The sequence below is a fragment of the Lissotriton helveticus genome, chromosome 9, assembly GCF_964261635.1.
Source record: "Lissotriton helveticus chromosome 9, aLisHel1.1, whole genome shotgun sequence".
NCBI classification, from domain to species: Eukaryota; Metazoa; Chordata; class Amphibia; order Caudata; family Salamandridae; genus Lissotriton; species Lissotriton helveticus.
The window spans coordinates 358,622,653-358,633,188 of record NC_136070.1 but is presented as its reverse complement, the minus strand read 5'-3'; positions in this window follow the sequence as shown (position 1 = coordinate 358,633,188).

Genomic DNA, 10,536 nt, shown 5'->3' with positions numbered 1-10,536 from the left:
GGTACACGGGGTAGGCATATTTAGAAACACCAGTTGAGTACGTTTAGTCAAATGTATATGTGTATGTAAATATATTTTAATCATTTTAAACATCATATGGCTCAGAAACCATATCAATGTTTTTACAGTATTATTTTATACTATTGCTTTTAATGTATGCACTTTACTTAACTATAAGTATTGCAATAATATCGATCCATTTCTCTTGTACGAGAAAAGAGACTGATCAATAAATAACACCTTTTTATTGAACACGCCCGTCTCTTCCTTTTCTCTACAATCTGATGAGACTAAGAATGCACGTACTGACTGAGTAAAATAATTGCCTTGTGCTCACACGACTCTGGAGATACACTCTTGATTAGGGGAGAGCAAAGTTGTCATGTTCTATGGTTGTCAGAAACTAAATCCCTTCTTGTCTAATCAGGGGAGTTAATTCTTTCCTGAACATTCGAGAAAGTTTCTAGCGAACTCTGAGCTACGCTGGCAAACCCAAAACTTAAGTCTAGTATCGACAGTAGTAGACCTAGTTAACGTCTGGCCTAGGCCTTTACTGCTGTAGGTATTATTCCAATGCGCAGAGCCTATTGGGAAGATAGGAACTACACTACAGAGCATTCTGGATGTTGTGAGTACTCGCGTTCTCGGCTGAGACGCGCTTCAGTTTTTCCTGTGACTGTTTTTAAAGGAATTGACTCTTCCTTTTTCGGGAATAAAAAGGTTGTGACTTTATTTAGTCTGTGGATTGTAGAGACTTGGTAATCTTCAGTTTCATTGGATTGTAGTGTTCAAGACTGCATTAATCTCCTGAATCCTTCTACATCGTTTTGTTTTTGGCCAATTCTATTTTATATTTGGTTCAATTGGAGATGGACTACATTTGATTTTGTTTTGGGAAGGCTGGAAGGTATGCATGGAAAATAGAGCGCTCTGATTAGTGGTGTATGGGGTGTTGAACCTCCTGCATGATCGTTACTTCTTGTTTATGTATTGCAGAAGCACTAATAGGGTATAGAGGCTATTATCTGATACCTATCAAGCAGGGAGAAGAACCGCCTACAGCTAGCGGATTTGGTAGGTGGGGTTCTAGCGAGAAATTACTGAGAGTAGTTAGACTTTTTCATGTACTTATCATTGTGATTTCTCTTTTTCTTCTCGTTTCAGCCTCCCTTTCCCGTTCCACTCCCTTCCCTACCTTTTCCCTCACCTGATTTCCTTTATGCTCTGTGTGATTATACAATCAGAGTGTAGGGCAATCTGGAGGTGGACCCCTTTTAAGCATCATCCCGATCCTGAGGAAGCTTGGCCGTGACATAGAAGGCTTAATCTACTTTAGTATATTTATTTTGAGTTTGTGTAAGGCCATCTTTGCTGTAATTTCCAAATGGAAACAGGTAACCAGTTCATGTTTGGTGTCTTTATAATTGTAATAAAAACTCCTAACTTATGGTGGAGTCAGATTTCAAATTACAATTTGAAAATGCCACTTTTAGAAAGTTCACTAGTTTTGTTGTTGGTGCACAGCCTCTAATATTTGTTATGAATTTGGGTGTTTCTTCGGTATATGATTGCTTAATAGTTTGGGTGCTCCACTGGTGATGTTTTCCATCCTTAATAAACGTCTGGCTTTAGTACTCAACGCTGTGGTACCAAATTCATTTGCTTGCATCCCCTTGGGCACACCTTGGGTTCCTTTGATTGAAAGGACTCCAACAGAATCCTTTGCACACTTCGTTGTTGTTTGCTTTCATATGTATTCTTTATTTTGAAATGTCCGTCATTTCATTGAATATATTCATTCAATCATCATTAATCCTATGATTTATACATTCCATTGGCTCCTATGCATTTTGGGCTAGGAATCCCTTCTTCGGGGAGCATATCTATAAAAACCGAACACATAGCATCTGCATTTAAATCTCTAAACATAATTTTCAATATTTATACAGAATATACAGTTTTTATGGGATGTCCGTTGTTGTATACGTAATGGACTACATCGTGTCCCTTGTGTGCGTTTTGTGTTCAGTGACCCTGGTACGCCCAAAAAGGTGCACAGGGTATTCTAAAGTGTGACCGGATCGTGAAAGACAGTGCCTGGGTCGTGCGTGAAACTATAATGAGAGCGGCGGGTAACACTTACGATATGTTATGCGATGATCTTTGTAACCATCTGTTAACAAAAATGCAGGAGAAAAGTTGTGGGAGAAAACATTAGTGCAGTATTTTGATCTGCATGTCAGGGTGAACATTGTAGTCCGTTAGTAAACTTACGATTTGGGGACGTGAAATACGCTGTTCAATTAACAGGAACCTCTATGGGGAATTGTGCTGCGCCGGTATATGCCAACATTTTCATGAAACAAAACGAGGAGACGCACATCTTTTCAAACCCAGCATGGTACAACAATGTGAAATTACTAGTCAGATACATTGACGATGTATTTATATTTTGGAAGAGTTCACAAGAAATGCTACGAGAAGCATTAACAACATAGAATAGTATCGATGAAAGGATACATTTCACCTGGGAAATACAGAAAGACAAAATTACGTCTGTTAACAAAAATGCAGGAGAAAAGTTGCGGGAGAAAACATTAGTGCAGTATTTTGATCCGCATGTCAGGATGAACATTGCGGTCCGTTAGTAAACTTACGATTTGGGGACGCGAAAAACGCTGTTCAATTAACAGGAACTTATGGGGATTTGTGCTGCGCCAGTTTATGCCAACATTTTCATGAAACAATACGAGGAGACGCACATCTTTTCAAACCCAGCATGGTACAACAATGTGAAATTACTAGTCAGATACATTGACGATGTATTTATATTTTGGAAGAGTTCACAAGAAATGCTACGAGAAGCATTAACAACATAGAATAGTATCGATGAAAGGATACAATTCACCTGGGAAATACAGAAAGACAAAATTACGTTTTTGGATGTAGAAATCACGCTCACAAAGACTGGATTGGAAACGGACCTATTTAGGAAGCAAACCGACAGGAACAACACCTTACATTTTACAAGTTTCCACCAAATGTCTTTGAAACAACATCTACCTTTTTCACAAATGACAAGAGCTAAAAGAATTACATCAGATGCCAATAAAGCCATCAACAGAATTGAGGAAATGGGACAGAGATTTCTGGATAGAGGCCATCCACAAAACATTGTAGAGAAAGCCAAACAACGCGTACACTCAATGAATAGAACCAATTTGTTGAAAACCACAGAAAAACAAATGAACACTAGAATGGTAATGGTTTCGAAATTTTCAACGTCCAGTACAGATTTTTAAAGAATTATTATGAAGCATTGGCCAATTCTAAGCGTGGAACCAGACTTTAAATCACTTTTTATGCAACCACCCATATTTGCCTACTCTAGAAGTAGTAACATGGGAGAATTATTGAAGACTGACACCCCACAAAAGACTGTAGCCAAAGGAACCAGAGCCTGTACCAACTGTAACAATTGTAATAACATTATAAGAGCCTGTAATATAACACACCCTATGAAGGGCTACAACATAAAACTTAGGGTATCAGCGACGTGTGACACATCCAATGGAATATAACTACTTAAATGCCCGTGTGGGAAAGCATACGTAGGAAAGACTGAACGAAAAATAAAAACTCGAATTAATGAACACAAGTCAAACATCTGAACACGCAATGAGAAATCATCAGTGGCAATGCATTTCTGTGAACAAAACCACAATATTTCACAACTGAAGTTCCTGGTCCTAGAAGTAATCCCAAGGATAGAAGGCAGAGACAACAACAAATATCTCCTACGTCGTGAGAACTTTTGGTTACACAAACTGAACTCCATGAAACCATATGGGTTAAATGATTGTATGGAATTAGCTTGTTATTCATAACCTTGATTTGCATACTGCCTACATGGCAGCAGATGTCTGTTTTAGAGGTGCAATTAGTGGAACACACCTCATTCTGTAAACACAGCAACACTCGACATTATGGGAAGTCACCTTTTCATCTAACTCTTTCTAACCTTATTTTCATTTTTCTGGGTCTCTAATTCGTTTCTTTTGACCAGTGATCTTTGATTTCGACCCTTTATGGGTTCGCACGTTCACATTTCCATCTATTTGATGAAACGTTTTCTGTTCAGCCCAATATGGCCGCCCGCCATTACACCACAATGTAGTCTGTTCTATAGTCCGTCCTTTAGCTTGAGAAACAAACACGTGATAATCTTTGGAGCCAATGAATGCTCCACAGAGTTATAAACACATAAACGCCGGCCGGCAACAACACAAACTACAATACCACAGACTGTGACAAACTGCATTTTTCGCGTCCTCAAATCGTAAGTTTACTAACGGACCGCAATGTTCATCCTGACATGCGGATCAAAATACTGCACTAATGTTTTCTCCCGCAACTTTTCTCCTGCATTTTGTGTTAACATATGGTTACAGAGATCATCGCATAACATATCGTACGTGTTACCCGCTCTCATTATAGTTTTACGCACCACCCGGGCACTGTCTTTCACGATCCGGTCACTCTTTAGATTACCCTGCGCACGTTTTTGGGCATACCACGGTCACTAAACACAAAACGCACACAAGGGGCACGATGTAGTCCATTACGTATACAACAACGGACATCCCAAAAAAACTGTATATTCTGTTTAAGTATTGCAAATTATGTTTAGAGATTTAAATGCAGATGCTATGTTTTCGGTTTTTATAGATATGCTCCCCGAAGAAGGGCTTCCTAGCCCGAAATGCATAAGAGACAATGGAATGTATAAATCATAGTATTGATGATGATTGAATGAATATATTCAATGACATGATGGAAATTTCAAAATAAAGAATACATATGAAAGCAAAGAACAACAAAGTGTGCAAAAGATTCTGTTGGAGTCCTTTCAATTAAAGGAACCCAAGGTGTGCCCAAGGGGATGCAACCAAATTCATTTGGAAGCACAGCGTTGAGTACTTTTAAAAAGTTGGCATTTTCCTGCCTTAGCCATTTAATGCCTGTAGCTGTCCCTGGGTCACATGACTGGATGTAGCTGACAGTCGCGCTTTGTGTATTCCTCCTGGACAGCCGCATACAATAGAGAGCCAATGGGTGCCTAGATGAGCCATTACAGACAGTGTGGGAGGGGAAGCTGGGCACAGCCCTACTTACATTTGATTAGGCTGTGTTCTGCCTCCACACAAAGAGGTGCAGAACCCCTCTAGTCAGCCTGGAGCCAGGAGAGGGAAGGCAGGAGATATGAATAAAGGACATCATATGTATTTATTAATAATCACTCTACTGTTCTAAACAGGTGTGTGATCCTTTTGTGTTGTGGTTTTACTGTCTTATTGTTTGAAATGTTGCAAACATACTTTACAAATTGCCTCTGAGTTAAGCTTGACTGCCCTGTGCCAGACAACCCTAGGGTTCATCACAGGTTAATTTAGGGTTTTCTTGTGACTTCACCCTGAGAAGTATTGTGGTTGTTGCTTGAGAACGATTTCACCCCCTAACCAGTAACCTAATTTTTTATACTACCTAATTAAAGTTTTTGAAGAACAGCTTCTTGGAGAGTCTAGGACACCTTGTCAAAGGCCTTCTTCACATCTATAGCCAGAGCAGTCGTTCGGGAAGTCAACATTTTTGCCCTTTTAATTATATGGCAGAACATTCTAATGTTGTTGGTAGACAATCTTCCCTTTAAGAATCCTTTATTAGCTAGGTAAATACTACTGTGTATAACTTTCTCCAGGCTAAATGTAAGGTATTCTCTTACAGTCAATATTTATTAATGAGATTGGTCTATAGTTTTTACTTCAAGGTGGTCTTCTCCTTCTTTGGGAATCACCCCTATATTTACATTGGTTGCACTGCCCGTAACAGATCCTGTTTCATCAAAAATGGTGGAATTAATTGTGGGTTTCTAAAGCGCTAGAATCGACTCCCGAAGGAGCGCTATAGACCGCTGGGGAACCCGTCCTGGCTTTCCCTGTGAGATGGTCCCTACTGGGTATCTCCAAGGTGAAACCAGGCATCCACGGCGTTTGTGGGGGGCCGTTGTGGAGATGAGGCAAGCTAATGCCCAGAGTTGCCGAGTGTGATCCCTGGTTAGAGTAGGCACCGAGGTGAAAATTATCGAGTCCGCTGACCCTGGTCCACGACCCTGCTGCGTCGGGAATTGAACCCTGGCCCCGGGCCATCCTTTGCTTCCGGGTCTGCCGCCTCTAACCAGTGAGCCACACCACTCCAACGGAGTAGTAATGTCAGAGAATCTGTTAGTGTGGCCACACATGTTTTGTAGAATTTTCGGGTGGAGCCCCCTGGGCTTTCTCTACTTTGATGTTACGGATCGCTCTGACAATTCCAGCTCTTCCAATATGTTTATTAAGATACAGACATGATTCTTGATCAACTGTATATAAGGTAGTGTTGTCTAGATAGTTCATACATTCATCTAATGAGATGTTTCAGATAGAATTGTATAGGTTCTGATGGCAGTCTTTAGGATTTAAGTATGATTTAGCCTGAAGTGAGACAATGACCATTTTGTCTCTGGTTGCATGAATTGTTGATTTCCCTTTAATATATGTCAAGTAGTTTGCCAGTATTTTCCCAGCTCTGTTTCTCTCGCTAAGCTTCTCTGTTTTCTTTATAGCTATTCATGTGTGGGCCTTCTCACCTACAAGTTTATTGTACTCATATTTGAGTGCTCTGAATTGTGTTAAGGTTGTGTGTCTGGTGTGAGTTTCTAGATTTGTCATATTAATTTCTAAGTCAGACGTTTTTTTGTTAATAGTTCCATTGTGCCACAGGTGAGGTGTTAAATTTATTGTCCTCCTCTAGAAAATAGCCAATTGCTTCTAAGGTATCATTCTTGGAATATGTGTCTTCTAAGGGGGAATTGTTTAGTCTCCATTGTTTAAGTGGGGGTAGTCTATCTTCTATTTTAGTCTCCATAGAGAGGCATGTGTGATGAAAGACGAGAACTGGTTAATTTCTGGGCATGTGAGGGGTAAGTGTGATCTTACTTTTGTCTACCAATAAGGAATCAATCTTTGAAAAAATGGTTATGGGTGGTGTGAGTTGAATGTATAATCACTGCCAACTGGGTTGTGTATATGCTAGAAATCTATTAGATTTTGTTTGTTGCATACATTTAAAATCTGTGCACATGATTTGTTGCCCCTGAATTTATTTTGGGATATTCGGTCTAGGTTGCCATCTATTGGTAAACTTTAGTCACCCCTTAGTATTATCCCTATAACATTAGGTAGGTCAGTGACAGTTGTATATAGGGATACCCCCAGATCCCTTGGAGTTGTTAGTACAGGCTAGATATTTATGATCTAAAATTCCTTGGTGTTTGACAAAAAATCTTTCTTGGTTGTCTTGCGTGTGGGAGGTGATCGTGATTCCTGAGATTTATGAGATAAGAGTTCTATTTTTGTGAAATAAAGAGCTAAGGGAGTCTGCAATTCATGCAGCATCAAACTTGGTGTCGTCTATTGGCTCAAGTCTAGTGTTGTGTATCAGGATTATATCTCCTTTTAGTCTGTTACAGTAATCAGCTATTTTCCTTTTTGAGAAGATGGTTTCGGCCTTTTGTGTTTAAGGATCATACTTAAGGTGTGGCCCTTCACTTTGGGAAACTGTGACGTATATATTGATTGAGTAGATTTGGTTGCATGTGGTGATATCTGGCCAAGGCCTGTGACTGAAGTGTTGCTGAAAGGTTAGTGTATGTTTAGGTATGTATAAGTCTTCCATTTCAAATATACAAAGGATCCATATTGATGCAAATGATGTAGTTGAATCTGGCATAATAAAGCCTCTAGCATGGAACGGAAGCATAAAGGGGAACACCCATTACAATGTTGGCATTACTATGCATGCCTTTACGTCGCATACGTTACATCGCCAGCGACGTTATGCCGCGTACACATTGCGATGCGTCCCATTACACCGCATGCGCTTTTAAAACACATGTTTAGATGATGATGATGATGATGATGATGTTAATAATTCCCTTACAAAATCTCTTCTTTCTGATTTAGAGGTTTTTAATCTCAAACTATGTAATACTGGAGCTACTCATATTGCCGGTCACCTTTTGGACCCAGTTATTTCCACTCTTCCTCTTGAGTGCTCTCATCTGGCACGTCCGCTGGTGTGGTCCGATCATTATGCCGTACACTTTGTGTTACCGCCCGGTCTTTACATAGCCAATGCTTATGTAGAGGAAACTAAACCCTCTTATAGATGGGACAAAATCGATATAGTCACTTTTAATCTGCATCTGACAAAGACTATTCCTTCTCTCAATAACACTGAGCAGAATTTGAACGCCCCTATTAATAAGTGGCTAACAGATGCAGTATCTGTGCACGCCCCCTGTTCGGGCAGTAAATTTCGATCTTTGCGTCCCCCAGCACCTTGGTACTCGTGTGGAAAAGTAAATTTTGCCATGTTCTGTGTCCCTACGTGTCATCCATCATATGTTATGTGTGCATGATTAAATATGCATATGCATTCCCCATGTCTGATTAATGACGCAATTACAGTTGTGTCCCCCTCTAGTATGCCAGTTTCCAGTCCTCGTGAATACTACGAATATCAGGCCTATGTAAAGCTACGTTGCCACGTTTCTCAGTGTGCACGTTATTCCATTATAAAGTCCCCGTTTCTAGGCCTCAAAAGGACCCGGACACCAGATTCAGCTCCTGTCTCCTGAAGCCTCGCTGAGGAGGGATACAGCCCCCACCTGTATCCTCGACCCTTCACTTACTTCCTGCCTCTCAGTGCCCGGTGCAGCCTGGCTCAGTCTCTGAGTCTGCCAAGAGTATGTTATGAGTCCAGTTATCAGTTCAGCCCTCCTTCCCTGCATTCCTAAAACTACTGAATCGCATCAATAGTTTCCGTCATTGTCTAGCCTTCAGGGCTCCATGTTAGAGAAATACTATTTAATGGTCATTTAATATTCTTCATCACGCACTACATGTAGAATAATGCATGGTCCAGTCTCAGAATCACGTTAGCCTTTCCCCTCTTGACTTCTAGTTCCTATCAACATGTTCCCTAAACATCAGATACTAGATAGGGTTTAGGTACATGTCGCTCCGACCCTCCAGACTTCAGTCTCTGCTCCTAGCACAGAGTTCATAGCCCCCAGCTTCTCCTAGTGATACGTCATTGCCAGTTTGCGCGCACCATCAGGTTAGAGGTCCCGGCTCCTTAGATAGCCCCCTCCATGGTTTCCGCCCCATTCATGACATATCCTGTTACGTTTGCATCACATGTCTATGTATACGCCCCGTTACACCTACTTTCGCCTTTATCTTTCGCGACTGCTACGCGTCACACCTACTGCTCCACCCACTGCTACGCCTACTGCAATGTAATGCTATGTGTTTGTGTTATGTATATATGCTCATGTATTGTTATTAAAAGTCAGCGCGCTCATCCCAGATCCAGCCCCAGCAGCTGCTGGGCCCTGTCACCCTGTCATCCTATTCCTATGCAGGTTGTCCTGTTCCTGTCCTTATGCTGTATTAAACCTGCAAAACTCCTACTACCTCGAATCTTGACTCTTATTTATTGAGCTATCTGTTATGATATATGTCTAGTCAAAAATAGGGTATTATTTATTTATTTACCACATAATGGTGCCCGAATAGGGACTTGCCCTTTCCCCACGCGTCGGTGAAGCCACGCCGACCCCCTGACCCTCTGCAGTCGTGACGGAACTCTTCTGCGCAGTGGCAGATATTTCTGCTCAAGTATCCCTCAGGCCCACGGAGGAGACGGAGGAGGCGGTCCAGCATCCAGACGAGACGGTGGAGGAACGCGGCGAGTCCCGACCAGAGCCCAAGCCAAGAGTCCAAGGTCCGAGGTATCCGGAGGTCCACCCGTAACTGAAGTCCGAAGTCCGAAGTTCGTCGTCCGTCGTCGTAGCAGTCCAGTCCAGTCTGAGGCCTTCCGTTCTTGCTGCCCGGTGAGTACCGTTACTGGGGTGGTATCTAGACAGGGTCAATTTAAATTGACTCTGGTCTGTGGGTTGGTGGTACACAGTCCCACAAACGAAGTGCCCACTTCGGTGGATGCGGGTCCTGACGTGTCTCTTTATGAGACCGGTAAGTTTCGTACTGCAGTAGGCGTAGCAGTGGGTGGAGCAGTAGGTGTGACGCGTAGCAGTCGCGAAAGATAAAGGCGAAAGTAGGTGTAACGGGGCGTATACATAGACATGTGATGCAAACGTAACAGGATATGTCATGAATGGGGCGGAAACCATGGAGGGGGCTATCTAAGGAGCCGGGACCTCTAACCTGATGGTGCGCGCAAACTGGCAATGACGTATCACTAGGAGAAGCTGGGGGCTATGAACTCTGTGCTAGGAGCAGAGACTGAAGTCTGGAGGGTCGGAGCGACATGTACCTAAACCCTATCTAGTATCTGATGTTTAGGGAACATGTTGATAGGAACTAGAAGTCAAGAGGGGAAAGGCTAACGTGATTCTGAGACTGGACCATGCAT